Source organism: Chiloscyllium plagiosum, unplaced genomic scaffold (assembly GCF_037043375.1).
Source record: "Chiloscyllium plagiosum isolate Xiang-an unplaced genomic scaffold, Cpla_swu_hap1 HiC_scaffold_13, whole genome shotgun sequence".
NCBI classification, from domain to species: Eukaryota; Metazoa; Chordata; class Chondrichthyes; order Orectolobiformes; family Hemiscylliidae; genus Chiloscyllium; species Chiloscyllium plagiosum.
Genome location: NW_028270151.1, coordinates 70,428,197 through 70,434,196, shown reverse-complemented (window position 1 = coordinate 70,434,196; position 6,000 = coordinate 70,428,197). Strand labels below are relative to the sequence as shown.

The following is a 6,000-nucleotide window of genomic DNA, read 5'->3' as shown; positions in this document are numbered from 1 at the left end:
AGAATGCGCCTGTCTCCAGTGTCTGAATAAAACGAGCAGTCTCTGTGCCATTTGCAAGGATCCCCTGGAGGCTGGCTAAAAATTGCCTTACACACGTGTGTGCAGCAGGACAGGAAACAGACAAGATACCGCAAGCGGTTACATTGATGGACTGATAACATAGAGAGATAAAAAAAACAACCGTGCCTTCTGCAATCCTCATTGATGTATTATATACATCGATTTCCAACTCAATGATTATTGTTTTCCACATTAATTCTTCAAGGAGTCCCGCGTTACTTTTGTTGTTACCCATAGCAACGATTTCGTTAATTGTTGACTTCAACATAACGTAAATCGTGTCAAACGTCAAACTTTACATTGCGGCAGCTGCATGATTAATGTCTTTTCCAGATCAAGTGATTATTTTGGTATTGTGAGCTTACATTGCTTAAAGAAGGAAAAAGACTACGAGTGTCTGTTAAAATGGGAAACGACTTCATATTGGGGGCGTGGGTAAACATCATGATAAAATTTTACCCAAACAATTAATTGCTACGCAGCCAATTCAGTCGTAAACTTGTAGACTCGTATTCTAGATTTTCTCGTTGCTTATTCATTGTCAGAGGGACCCATTCTCGAAACCAGCAGCTCTATCATTTTGCTAATGCGCTGAAGACCAGTTTCAAGGCAAAATCAACCGTGTTGAACTGTGTAGGAGACAGTTTAATTAGTGCATAAATTGTTTTGATAATTTGGGTGAAATGATTTTGCAATTAAAAGTAAATATATTTATTATCTCTAGTAAACTTACTTTCTAAACATTTAAGATAACTATTGTGTCAAAATGGGAAACAAAGGAAATGCTTATGTCCCCTTAATCGGGAAACGGAGCAGCAAGTGTACGGAACGTCTTAACAATCCATAGTGCGAAGATAGAGAATGATTTTCCTCTTTTTGTAACAATGTTACGGACCAATGTCACGCAATGCATTTTCTCCCTCCTTTTTGCCTTCCGCGATTGCGGATGACTATCACAATGACGTCACTGCAAAGTTACAACTTTGTCCGTCCAACCAAGAGGAAAAGGGAGAATCAACAAGAGGAGGGAGGATTTGCAAACCAGGGTGCTTTCGATCAGGAGCCGGGGAGAGGAACTGAGCGGAGCCAGCAGCTGATCCATTGTTGCAGGCGCTTTGTTACAAAGTGTAGCGAGCGAAACTGACGATTGACACCCCCGTCAGCCAATAGGGAAAGGGAATGGTGATGAAGTCAGCCAATCATAACGACTTAAGGGCGGGATTTCCTTCAGTCAAACACGGTGCCTGAGAAGCCCTCATGCGCAGTGGGACTTTTCACACGGTTCAAGACTGGCGAGCGCAGACTTCAACTGGACACAGAGAGGAAAAGCTGGCTTGAGAGTCTGTGGATGTAGTTGTGTTGGGGTTAGCACCAACTTCTTGGGATCGTAGTTTGTTGTTCAGGTAAGTCCTCGTTTTCTAGTCGAGCGTGTGTATGTGTGTGTGCGCGCTATACCATGAGTGGAGACCGATTGCTGTAGCTAGTCACCGCTATCAGCTTGTGGTCGCCTGTTAGAGGGAGGCAGAGGGACTGCAGCGAAAGCTTCTGATTAGCGGCAGCAGACAGGCGCTGGCGGGGGGGGGGGGGGGGGGGGGGGCGGGGGGGGGAGAGAAGGGACAGCGTCCCACTTTGTACATTCACCTATCCCTGGATTTTTTTTTAACCGTTTGGAGAGCGAGCAAGTTGACAGATGTAAGGACGATTAATGCTGGCAGCAGCAAACAACGAACAAAAAAAAACTTTCTCGATGGCTCATCGGAACAAAAGTGCGTCTCTCTGGGTTGCCTTTCTCGGCGTTCAAAGCAAGTTCAGTTGCGACCTCTCCCCTGGATTTTCTGTTGCATTCAACCAGAATCTTTTGTTCTCCCGACCTTAAAACTACCATTGTTTTCGAAAGCTTGATCATTTCCAAGAGAAATATAGATTTCCTTCTAAGAATCTAAATATTTTTGCTGAACTTGAGTCTTGTCTTTAGGGTGGAGTGATGAAATTGCAGTTAAAGCATTTAAAACATGAAACAAAAAAAGTTATGGAAGGAAATTTGATCTTGTCCAAAAGGGGATCAGGCAGCTTTACTGAACTTAATGCCCATCTCAATCGATCAGTCGAATATTTAAAGTTTGCCGAACTGTAGACTTTTTTTTCTTAGCTGGGCCTTTTGCTATATATTGCGTGAACTTACTATTTTTCGTTCTCTTGCCTTCAAAAGAAATTGATATTATTGGCCACTTTATTTTAAAGAATATTTAATTATACAGATATATTACATGTAAGACGTTTACTTTCCTAAATACCCTTTGGTGGCCTTCACCTCATTTCCAACAAAAAAAACACTACTAAGCTAATGGTAAGACACCTAAGGAGGTCAAACGACGTGTAAAGCGCTATAATAATAGTTTATTTTGCTTTTTTTTTCTTTCCCCTCACTTATACGTTGGAGAACTGTGAAATGACATTCTTCCTGTTGATTCTTGTGAGCTGCCCTAGTCTCTTCTAGGTTTCTCATCTATTAATAGCTCTGGAACTTAATGGAATCTTCATTCAAATCCATATGTTCACGCTGCTGCCAAATTTAGAAAGTTGAGCACAGCTTGGAATCAGGCCATCTGGCTGATGCAGGCATTTATCATTCCCATGAGCAAATAAGTCTAATTTTGATCCATTTGGTCTTTGGATGTGAACTTTGGTAAGGCCAGTGTTTCTTGTTTGTCACTCGTTGCCCTTGAGAAGGCGGTGGTGAGCTGCCTTCTTGAAACACTAAAGTCCATTTGGAATGGGTGCACTCGTAATGTTGTGATGAAGACACGTGATTTTTACACAGTAATGGAGAAAGAAACACAATTTATAGTTCAGGGTGAGGATGCTATGTGGCTTGTAGGCAGATTTGATGGTGATGTTTCCAAGTGCCTGCTACCCCAGTTCTTGTAGATGTTAGATTGTGGATTTGGAGGCCTTGTTGTAGGACCCTTCGCGAATTGCTGTAGTGCATCTTGATGATGATACATGCAGGTGCCATTCTACATTGGTGGTGTGGTGCCAGTTAAGTGGGCTGTTTGGTCGTGAATGATGTTGAGCTTTTTGAGTGTTTTTGAAGCTGCACTCATCCAGATAAGTGGAGAGTAATCCCATCAGACTCTGTATCACTCCAAAGCCTTTTGTTTCATTCACTTATCCAATTTAACCATGTTTACTCAGTTCTTGCCATAACTACTCACTCAAAGTCAATTCCACAGTCTTATAACTGGAGAAATGTGTCCCACTCTGTCCTTCATCTCTCATCTACTCTTGTAAGATAAGACCTATAATTCTTATCTCTACATCAATTAGATGAGAAGCTATTTCTTTTAATATATCATGAGCCTGTATCCCCACTTCTGCCCATCCACAGAACTGAACACACTGGATTCAGAGCATAAGTCTTCCTTTCATTTCTAACCAAACTGCACAATTTCGCTGACCTATTACATCTGATAAGTTTTTGCCCAACTCCCATCCCTTTCCATGTTTCTTCTGGTCTTCTGAGAAATTTACTGAAAATCTGCAGATAATACCAAAATGAGATATTGACATCTTCTCTCACTGGGTCCTTATCCAAATCAATGATGTAGGGCAGTTGACGTGGTATACATGAACTTCAGTAAAGACTTTGATAAGGTTCCACATGGTGGGCTGTTGGAGAAAATGCAGAAGCATGGAATTGAGGGCAATTTAGCAGTTTGGATTAGAGACTGGCTTTCTGAAAGAAGGCAGTGAGTGGTGGTTGATGGAAAATATTCAGCCTGGAGTCTGGTTACTAGTGGTGTGCCACAAGGATCTGTTTTGGGACTACTGCTGTTTGTCATTTTTATAAATGACTTAGACGCAGGCATAGGTGGATGGATTAGTAAATTTGCAGACAATACTAAAGTTGGTGGAGTAGTGGCCAGTGTGGAAAAATGTTACAGATTGCAGGGGGACTTGGATAAACTGCAGAATTGGGCTGAGGGGTGGCAAATGGAGTTCAATGCAGCTAAATATGAGGTGATGCACTTTGGGAAGAATAACAGGAAGGCAGAGTACTGGGTCGATGGAAAGATTCTTGGTAGTGTGGATGTGCAGAGGGATCTTGGAGTCCATGTACATAGATCCCTGAAAGTTGCCACCCAGGTGGATAGTGCTATTAAGAAGGCATACGGTGTGTTAGGTTTCATTCGTAGAGGGATTGAGTTCCGGATCTGCAATATCATGCTGCAACTATACAAAACACTAGTGTGGCCACACTTGGAGTATTGTGTACAGTTCTGGTCCCCATATTTCAGGAAGGATGTGGAAGCATTGAAAAAGGTGTAGAGGAGATTTACCAGGATGTTGCCTGGTTTAGAGCGAAGGTCTTATAAGGAAAGGCTGAGAGACTTGAACCTGTTATCATTGGCAAGAAGGCAGCGAAGAGGGGATTTGATAGAGACATACAAGATGATCAGAGGATTAGATCGGGTAGACAGTGAAAGTCTTTTTCCTAGGATGATGACGTCAGCTTGTACGAGAGAACATAACTACAAATTGAGGGTGATAGATTTAAGACAGATGTCAGAGGCAGGTTCTTTACGCAGAGAGTGGTAAGGGCGTGGAATGCCCGACCTGCTAATGTCAACTCAGCCACATTAGGGAGATTTAAACAATCCTTAGATAAGCACATGGATGATTTTGGGATAGTGTAGGGGGACGAGCTGAGAATAGTTTACAGGTTGGTGCAACCTCGAAGGCCGAAGGGCCTGTTTTGCACTGTATTGTTCTAAGTGGCCTGAGAACTAAGCTCTCCAGGGACATTTCCACCCACATCTAACCACTGAAGCAAAAACACACCTTACGTCTTTTTCACTTCTTTTTCTCCACGGCAATTTAAAATCCGATTTACTATCCTCCCAATAATTTCACATCCTTACAATGCTTTAGTAATCTCCCATGTGGTATCTTTTCAATGACTTTCCTATTGGGTCTTCTGTCATTTTCTTAACAAGCATCTTCCTTCCTTAATTAATTGTGAAGTTTGTTCATCTGTCATTGCCTCCCGAGATGTCTTTACATGATTTGTGCTCTTCTGGGATGTGGGCATTGCTGGCAAGGTTAACATTTGTCATAGAGTCATAGGGATGTGCAGCACGGAAACAGACCATTTGGTCCAACTCATCCAAGCAGACCAGATATCCCAAGCTAATCTCGTCCCACCTGCCAGCACTCAGCCCATATCCCTCCAAACCCTTCCTATTCAGATGCCTTTTAAATGTTGCAATTGTACCAGCCTCCATCACTTCCTCTGGCAGCTCATTCCATACACGTACCACCTTCTGCATGAAAAAGTTGCACCTTAGGTCTCTTTTACATTTTTCCCTCTTGCCCTAAATCTATGCCCTCTAGTTCTGGTCTCCCCCACCCCAGGGAAAAGACTGTCGATTTATCCTCTCCTCGCTCCTCATGATTTTAAAAACCTATCCTAGCTTAGAACTACACTACCATTCATTCCTGACGCTGAATCAAAATCTTTGAATTCTCCTCCCTGGCACCACTTTGAGTGTACCTACACTGGAGAGACAACAGGGGTTCAAGACAACAGCTCACTGGCATCTTCAGAAGGGCATAAATTGCTGTCTCTCCAGTGAAGGTACACTCAAAGTGGTGCCAGGGAGGAGAATTCAAAGACTTTGATTCGGTGACAGTAATGAATAGCAGTGTAATTCGAAGTTAGGATATCATGTTCCTTGGAAGGGAGCTTGCAGTTGGTTGTTCTCCTTTCGTTTTTTTCTTTGTCCTTCATGATGGTAGAAATCACAGATTTAAAAGGTGCTGGTGAAGGAGCCTTGGTTATTTGCTGCAGTGTGTCATATGTTTACATTGTTGTAGTTCTGTTCGCCGAGCTGGGAATTTGTGTTGCAGACGTTTCGTCCCCTGTCCAGGTGACATCCT

At 42.7% G+C, this 6,000-nt stretch overlaps 1 protein-coding gene across 2 annotated transcripts in view; it reads left to right on the top strand.

Annotated features, from left to right (window-relative positions):
• The first annotated feature begins 1,309 nt into the window (after positions 1–1,309).
• LOC122555801 (SH2/SH3 adapter protein NCK1-like) overlaps positions 1,310–6,000 on the top strand; it is a 219,547-nt gene continuing 214,856 nt past the window's right edge. Inside the window, exon 1 of one of the 2 annotated variants that reach the window (XM_043701943.2) lies at positions 1,310–1,463. The gene's annotated coding sequence lies outside the window, so the exon portion shown is untranslated. The remainder of the gene's footprint in view (positions 1,464–6,000) is intronic. The other variant, XM_043701944.2, reaches the window with a different exon arrangement.